This window comes from Gossypium hirsutum, chromosome A09 (assembly GCF_007990345.1).
Source record: "Gossypium hirsutum isolate 1008001.06 chromosome A09, Gossypium_hirsutum_v2.1, whole genome shotgun sequence".
Classification (NCBI taxonomy): Eukaryota; Viridiplantae; Streptophyta; class Magnoliopsida; order Malvales; family Malvaceae; genus Gossypium; species Gossypium hirsutum.
In genome coordinates, this window is record NC_053432.1 from 42522862 (window position 1) to 42532791 (window position 9930).

Consider the following 9930-nt stretch of genomic DNA (forward strand, 5'->3'; position numbering starts at 1 on the left):
ACTCAACGAGTTTGGATGCTCAAATATCCGAATCTATTCCTACGGTTCAACGGAACTTTCCTCGTTCATACTCCTTTACCATTCTCCTTGGAATACCAATGACGATACTTCGGTAGTCTTTCACATTTTTCACATAATTCATAAATTTTTTGCATGTTGTCCAACAATGATCAGAAAGCATAGAATTGCATGATAACAATCATAATATCATATAAATAGCATTAAATGATTTAAAATAATGGTAATATTACAATATTTACATATGAACTTACCTCGTATGCGAAAATGGTCATTTTTACCATTTTGTCCACAACTTGGTATTTTGCCGATTTTTGCCTGAATTTCAATTTTCCTTGCTCTATCATTTCAAATATAGTCTAATTAGGACTCATATTATTCAAATCAACCCAAAATCATATTTTGGAAAAATTACAATTTTGCCCATAAACTTTCACATATTTACACTTTTGCCCCAAATCTCGTAAATTAAACTTCATCCTATTTTCTTATGTTTGATGATATGCTGATCATTTTTCCCTTCTATAGCAACATCCAATTCTCACTCTAACATGTACTTATGAACATTAGGTATTTTTATCGATTATGTCATTTTAGTCGTTTTTACGTAAAATCACTTAGCAAAAGTTGTTTAACACAATCTCAAGCTTCATATTCTACCATAAAACATCAAAATTCATGCATATCATTCATGGGTAAGTTTTTAAATATAAACCCTAGCTCAAAATATTGGTAGAAATAGGTAAACCGAGCTACGAGGATTTCAAAAATGTAAAGAACATTAAAAACGGGCATAGAAATCACTTACAATCAAGGCTTAAAAGTGTTGAAACCCTAGCTATGGTGGAGAGCAAAATTTGGCAGCAACTTATGGAGAAGATGATCATTTTTGTGTTATTTTTCCCATTTTATTTCATTTAATATCAAAATGACCAAAATGCCCTTCCTTATTTTTTGTCCATAAACTTAGAAATTGGTAAAATTTCTATTTAAGACCTCCTAATTAATATTTCAAAGCAATTTCATACTAGAAACTTCTAGAATGCAAATTTTGTAACTTAATCAATTTAGTGCCTAACTTCAAATTAAGCACTTTATGCATAGAATTTCTTCACGGAATTTTCACACAATCATGCAATCATATCATAGACCTTAAAATAATCATAAAATAATTATTTCTATCTCAGATTTGTAGTCCTGAAACCACTATTTCGATTAGGCCCTAATTCGGGATATAACATGTATTCGATTTAAACAATGTGAGAGGGAACACTTGATAAAAGCCGAAGGAATAGAGATGAGGAGAGAAAGGGGTATTCGGCCACAACAACTAAGATGATAAGATAGTAGGGCAACAAGAGCAATAGGTCAAAGTTTGAGAGGGGGAGAGATAGAGGGCATTCGGCCACAGAACAAAATCCAAATGACAAGTTCCCAAATGGTCACATTTAGCATTTGACTACTAAACAAAACCACAAAACCAAAGAAAGACAAAAAGAAAAGAAGCAAAAACTACCAAAAATGAGGAGTAAAACCTTACAATTTTTGACACCAAGAACCTATGATCGAATTGGCATAGCGGAGTTCCCACAATCGGCAAACTACCTCCACACATCTTAACCACCCAGAACTCTCTCCTAAACTCTCTCCATAACATCCTCAAACTGATCACCATCCAAATCCCAGTTTCTTCTCCAAAATTTCGGCTACACACTCCCCTACACCTTTCAAACACTTCAATCGTCCAACCAACAGAGTTCTATTGACACACAACCTCTCGTACGGCAACATGCAAAATAAAACACCACTTGCGCGCAACACGACTCGAACTCAAGCCTCCTAGTAGCAGTTACACGCCACTATCCCTTGGACCAACGACCTTTTTATGACTTGATTTTCCCACAATTATTTAAGAACCCACAATCTAGAAGCAAGTGTTTTATAAAAAAAACAAAGTTTTTTGCAAATGCCCAGGCTTGAACCTAAAACTTCTCAGGCACTTCCCAAGACAATTAACCACTGAAGCAGACATGCAATTACGTTTCACAACATACAAAAAATAAGTACCTATACTTTGGGGTGTTACAACTCTACCCCTAAAAGAAAATTTCTGCCTTGAAATTTACCTGGTCAAAACAAATGAGGGTATTGTTGTTGCATCGCCTCTTTAGGTTTCCACGTGGCTTCCTCAGAACTGTGATTACACCATAGTACCTTAACTAGTGGGACAAACATTCTCTTTAGAACCTTCACATCATGGTCTAAAATCTAAATTGGTTCTTCTTCAAAGGTCAGATCTTGCCTAACCTTAATCTCCTTAATTGACACAATATGCACAGGATCAGAGTGATATTGCCTCAGCATAGACACCTGGAACACATCATGAATCCGGACCAACTCTGGAGGTAACTCAAGTTGATAGGCAACCGATCCCACACACTTAAGTATGCGATAAGGCCCAATGAACCTAGGGCTTAACATGCCCTCCCGTCCAAACCTTAGTACCTTCTTTCATGGCGAGACCTTGAGAAAAATGAAGTCCCCCACAGAATACTGCATACGACTTTTGTCTTCCTTCAGTTAATCCCAAATCAGTATAACTTTGTCCTCGGTATCAGAAATTAATTCAAGGCCTAGAACATGCTACTTGCCCAACTCAGTCCAACACGAAGGAGTACGACACCTATGACCATATAGTTCCTCGTAAGGTGCCATTTTTATGCTAGATTGGTAGTTATTGTTATACACAAACTCTACTAACGGTAAGTAGTCCTCCCAACTACCTCAGAACTCTATCACACAACCCCTTAACATGTCCTCTAGTATCTGAATTACCCTCTCTAACTGACCATTTGATTGAGGCTGGAACATCGTACTGATCCAACCTTGTACCCAAAGCCTCGATTAACTTCTTCCAGAATCAAGACGTGAAACGAGGATCTCTATCAGATATTATAGAAACCAGTACCCCATGCAATCATACTATCTCAGATACATACAGTTTAGCCAATTTCTACTGCGAGTAATCAGTATGAATTGATATGAACTGGGCAAACTTGGCCAATCGATCCACAATAACCCATACTGATTCCTTCTTAGTAGGCGTTAAGGGCAGTCCACTAACGAAGTCCATAGTCACTCTCTCCCACTTCCATAGCGAAATCTTAATTGACTAAAGCAACCCTAAAGGTAACTAGTGTTCAGCCTTAACCCGCTGACAAGGTATATACCCATGAAGTCGGTAACTTCCCGTTTAAGACTTGGCCACCAATATAACTCAAGAAGGTCTCGGTACATCTTATTCCCGCCAGGATGCATAGCATAGGGACTACTATGCGCCTCTTGTAGTATATACTGCCTCAAATCATCATCTTTTGGTACACAGACTCTCCCACGGAAACAGAGTACCCCTTCGCTATTCAGTCCAAAATCTAAAGTTTCCCTACTCTCTAACTGTCGGAATCGAAGACCCAGTGACTCATCCTCCATCTGTTTATCCTTAATCTGTTCAATCCACATCAGTTTAGCCTGAAGTTTGGCCAACAGACAACCATCATTGAATAAGCTGAGACGAGCAAACATCGCCCTCAGATCAGTCATAGCCCTACGACTCAATGCGTCGGCCACCATATTGGCCTTACTCGGATGGTATTCAATTGAAAAATCATAATCCTTAAGTAGCTCAATCCATCTACGTTGCCTAAGGTTTAGCTCCTTCTGAGTGAGAAGATACTTGAGGCTCTTGTGATCTGTGTAAATGATACACTTCTCACTGTACAAGTAATGCCTCCAAATTTTTAGTGTGAATACCACCGCAGCCAACTCTAAGTCATGCGTCAGATAGTCTTGCGAGACACATATGCCACTACCTTACCCTCTTGCATCAACACACATCTTAAACCAACATGTGATGCATCACTGTAGACAGTGAATTCTTTCCCATACTCTAGCTGTATTAAGACAAGGGCCTAAATCAGAACCTTTTTAAGTTTCTCAAAACTCTCTTTTTTTTTATCAATCCAGTTAAATGGTACCCTTTTCGCAACAACTTAGTCAAAGGTACAACAACCAATGAAACCCCTCCACAAAACATCTATAATACCCTGCCAGACCCAGAAAACTTCGAATCTCAGATACTGACTTAGGCTGCTTCCAATGCAGAACAACTTTAATTTTCTTAGGATCAACCCTAATCTCCTTAGCAGATACCACATGACCTAGAAAAGTTACCTCTCGTAGCTAGAATTCTCACTTGTTGAATTTAGCGTACAATTGTTTTTCCCTTAGAATTTACAGAACCACTCAGAGATGTGCATCATGCTCATCTTCAGTCCTCGAATACACCAGAATTTCATTTATAAACACCACTACGAACCGATCCAGGTAGGGCTGGAACACTCAGTTCATCAAATCCATGAAAGTCGCTGGTGTATTTGTCAGTCCAAAGGGCATCAGTAGGAACTCATAATGAACATAACGAGTCCTAAATGGTATCATATAAACATCAGTCTCCTTGACCCTCAATTGATGGTACCTAGACCGAATATCTATCTTAGAGAAAATTGAAACTCCACGAAATTGATTGAATAGATCATCAATCCTCGGTAGAGGGTACTTATTCTTAACAGTCAATTTATTCAGTTTTCAGTAGTCTATGCACATTCGCATGGATCCATCCTTCTTTTTCACAAATAAAACTGGTGCTCCCCACAGAGACACACTAGGGCGGATGAACCCTTGGTCCAGTAACTCTTGAATCTGAGATTTAAGCTCCAGAAGCTCCTTCAATGCCATTCTATAAGGGGCGATAGACACTAGAGCTATACCAGGCAGGAGGCATGACAAGAAATTCATATTGCCCATACCTTGTTCTGAACGCAATCTTCGGCACATCCAAATCTTTAACTCTCGATTGATAATAGTCAGACTGTGGATTAATCTTTGAAAATAATGTTTCTCCTTTCAACTGATCAAAAACATTATTAATTCTCGATAAAGGATATTTATTCTTAATTGTAACCTTGTTAAGCTAACGATAGTTAATACACAATCTCATCGATCCATCTTTCTTCTTTACAAATAGTATTGGTGCACCCTAGGGCAAAAAACTAGGTCGCATAAAACCTCTATCTGTTAATTCTTACAACTGAAATTTCAACTCTTTCAATTCTATTAAAGCCATTCTATATGGAGCTATTGTAACATCCCTGAATTAGGGTCTAATCGAAACAGTGGTTTTGAGACCACAAATTTAAAATAGAAATAATTATTTGATGATCCATGATATGATTGCATGTTTGTGTGAAATTTTCATGAAGAAATTCTATGCCTAAGGTGTCCAATTTGACTTTAGGGACTAAATTGAGTAAGTTGCAAGACTTGTGTTCTAGAAGCTTCAAACATGAAATTGCATTAGGTTATTAATTAGGGGTCCTTAAATAGCAATTTGACCAAGTTCTAAAATTTTAGACAAAAATGGGCATGAATAGGAAAATTTTGAAACAAATGCCTTAAGGGTATTTTAGTCATTTGGTTAATAAAAGAATAAAAAGGGAAAAATCAAGAAAAATGATGTCCATCTACTCTAAGGGTACCGAAATTTGGGGAGTCTCCATAGCTAGGGTTTTCAACTTTTCAAGCTTGATTGTAAGTGCTCCTAGGCCCCTTTTTTATGTTCTTTACATTTTTGAGATCCTTAAAGCATGATCTACCCTTTTCTAGCCATATTTTGAAGTAGGGTTCATGTATGAAACTTGACCCATGTGTGACATATTTGTATTTTGATGTTTAATGGAAGAATATGATTGTTTGATGTGTGATAAACATCATTTACTAAGAGATTTTTAGTGAAAACACCTTAAAGGACTTACTTGTAAAAGATGAAGAAATAGGTAGTAGAAATGTGATTTAATGAGAAATATGGGCTGATATGAGAGATAATATGAATTAGCTAGCTTAGGTAACAAAGAAAATGCATGCATTTCATTTTACGAGCCTAGGGACTAAAGTGTAAATAAGTAAAAAGTTAGGGGTAAAAAGGTAATTTTACTAAAGTATGTGTGTATTGAACAAGTTAAATTTGGCAGTATAATCAAGAAAAACATGATTCGAGTCTTGATCGGGGGAAAAATAAAGTTTACGAGGATTAGTCTTGTTCCCATCATTTTGTACCGAGGTAAGTTTATTTGCAAATAATGCAACATGTACCATACTTTAAGTGCTTTAATATTGCATGTATGGTAAGTATATTTATAATTAATGTAATGTTGTACCATATGTTTAATACTGAAATTTTATTATGAATTATGCTTTATTATTCCATGAGTTGTGATTGGTGCTATGGATATCAAAATCGAAATTATGAGCAAGCTCAACAGAAATGAGGTATCGAAGAATCTCGTTTGAAACTTAGGAATAGTTTAGGATACAAGTGGCATGCCACTAGGAAAATTATGTGATTTGAACTCATGAGTTATGGTCTAAGTTCATGATTGAGTTGTGGTCTGAATTCATGATTATGAACACATGTTATGGCGGTCCGAGTACTGGTCTCGTACACACTATTGATGGTAAGGTAGTCCGGCATGTGTTGCGAATACCTGGTAGCCTGTATGAGCAGACCTGTGAGTAGCTCGAAAGCGAGCAACATATGATATGAGATATGAAGTAGAATTGGCTACATATAGGGCACTTAGGTGCAAGATTCCGATGTATTCGATAATATTTTGAGTGTTCAACGGGTAGTTCAAAAGAACCTAAATAAGTAATCTTAATGATTGCATCAAGATGAAAAAGTAAGTTATTTTGTGCAAGTGGCATAGGTATGTTCCTCGAACTCATGAGAATACCATGAGATACGATGAACTTGGGGTAAGAATATATATATGAAGAGTAAATTTAAGAGATCGGATAAAAATGCAAGACTATGTCCATTATGCTAAATGTATGATAAATGTTTATTTAAGTTGCATTTTTTTTGTATGTGAACTTACTAAGCTTTAAAGCATACCCCCTTCCTTTCTTTTTCTTATAGTGTCGCCAAGCTAGCTTGGGGATCAAAGGACGTTGGAGTTTTTGATTACACTATTAATTGGAAAATTTGGTATAGTTAGATTCAACATTTTGAATATGGCATGTATAGGGACTTGTTTCATATTGATTAGCTAAGTGCGTAGCTCATGATGATATTATGATTCATTTTGTATATGTCCATGAGAGGTCGCTCATATTGATTATTTGGGTTGTAACCATAATTAGTTATGCATGCAAGCAATGTGTTTTTGCTTGTTGTGGTTGTTTGATGGATGTGTGATGGGATGTGGGTTGCATGCTAAAGGTATGAGTTTGATGAGGCTTGTGGTTGATTATGTTAATGACTGCAATGGGTGGTATGTATATTTAATGTATGAATTATGATTAATAAGTATGACAATAAATGTGGTATCATGATGAATAAATATGAAATTGGTGTGGAATGCTATATGAAAGCCTAATAGTCTAAGTATGTGATATGTTGATACTACTGAGTTATAAATCAACCATGTATGTGAATGCTTGAGTAACTAAGGGTGCCATGTTGTTGCCATCAAGTGGGTTTAAGTGTGTAAGTGCTTAAGGGAGACAAATGGCTTAGAAAATAGCCTAAAACTTGTCCATATGGTTGGACAAATAGGCGTGTGTCTAGGCCGTTTATGACACACAGCCTGCCTCATGGGTGTGTGGTCTAGTCGTGTGTCCCCTGTACCCTAGTTAATGCAAAGCAGAATGCCTAGTAGTAAACACATGAGTAGAGACACAGCTGTGTTTCTTAAGCGTGTGGAGGACATGATCTCAAGACATGGGCGTGTACCTAGGCCGTGTGAAGTCTGCACTTAATTTTTGGAATTTAATTCGCCACACGGGCTTGTGACTTGGCTGTGTGACCCTATTTGTATGATGTCGTCATAGTCAGGGAGTTACACAAGCTGAGGACATGGGCGTGTCCCAAGCCACACGGGTGTGTGACTCTCCAAAACAAGAAAATTTTCCTAAGTGTCAAAAACCTTTTGAAAGTGCTCGATTTAGTCCCGAACCACTTCTGATGTATGTTTTGGCCTTGTAAGCCCTTATAAGGGACATTTTGCATGTGATGGAAACGTTTTAAATTTCGGATGAAATTTTATTGCTCGATTTTGTATGTTTGATTACGTTTAAGTCTGGTAATACCTCGAACACTGTTCCAGCATCGAATACGAGTAAGGAGTGTTACAGCTATCGATATAGGTGATGTTCCCAGTACTAATTCAATAGCAAATTCAACTTCTCTGATCGGTGGCAACCCAAGTAACTCTTTTGGAAACACATCCGGATATTCACAATGTAACATCCCAAAATGCGGCCTAGAATATGAGTATATGCATGTGTTAAATTTTCATGAAGAAATTCTAAGTATAAGATGTCCAATTGGAAATTAGGGACTAAATTGAATAAATTGCAAAACTTGGATTCTAGAAGCAATTTGTATAAAATTGCTATAGATTATGAATTAGAAGGTCTTGGAGATCAATTTGCCCAAGTTCTAAATTTTTGGACAAAAATGGGCTTGCATGGATGAAATTTTAAAGAAAGAGCACGAGAGCATTTTGGTCATTAAGCAATTTAATGAAATAAGAAGGGAAAAATAAAGAAAAAATATGCTCATCTTCTTCCAATAGCTACCGAAATTTGGAGGACACCATAGCTAGGGTTTCTTCAATTTTCAAGCTCAATAATAAGTGCTCCCATGCCCCGTTTTTCATGTTCTTTGTATTTTTGAAATCCCGATAGTTTGCTCTCTCCATTTCTACCCATATTTCATGCTAGGGTTCATGTTCCAAAATTTACCCATGTATGAGTTATTGGTATTTTGATGGATTATGGAAGAATATGAAAGATAAATGTGTGTTAAACATCTTTTCCAAGTTGGTTTTCATGAAAAACCCTTATAGGGACTATTTTGCAAAAGATGAAAATGTGTGGTAGAAATGAGGAAAATAATGAAAAATGTGGGTTCCCATAAGAAAGAAAAATGTTCGATTAGGCTTGGGTAAGATAGAAATTGCATTTTTTTCATTATACGAGCCTAGGGACTAAATCGTAAAGATGTGAAAGGTTAGGGGCAAAATGGTCATTTGGACTGGGGTAGGTATTAAACTTGAAATATATAATGTGGGGTATTAATGATTTAATTTTGCCGTTATAGACCCCGAGGAACAAATTCTAGAGGTCAATCGTGGTAAACGCAAGGTTACGGAATAACCAAAAAACAACTCCGAAAAGAGTACCAGGTAATTTCTGATAACTTAAAGTAAACCCTTGATATGCATAATTGTATGAATTATGAATGCTTGATGATTGTATTTGTTATTTCTATGAAATATCATAGAAATGCATATTGATGATAACATGTGAAAAATATCTCAGTTGAGGTTGACAAAGGGAATTCGATGGATAAACCCACATTGAAAAGGTAAACTGAGATCTTGCATGTGTTGCAGTAAGGATTTAGCCCAGATGGGTAATACGAGATCTCAGGTATGAAAAAGAATCTAGCTCGGACGGGTATTCCTTGAATGATCAAGCCTCCCGAAGAATATGTGTGTATGATGGATTCAGCCTGGATGGGTAATCCGATTAGGATCTGAATTTAGCCTGGATTGGTAATTCAGATCTGAGCTCATTAAGGGTGTTTGTTGCTATAAGGGGTTTAGCCTGGACTGGCAATCCCGACATCACCTTATGAGTTCATATAATAGGGGATTTAGCCTGAACTGGTAATCCTGCCATATGATGTGAGGTTCGCGGGAGTGCATAGATGGAATAATCATTCGTATGAATTGACGAATAATGGGTATTCCATCGAGGTTTCCTAGAAACTCTACGAGATTAACATGG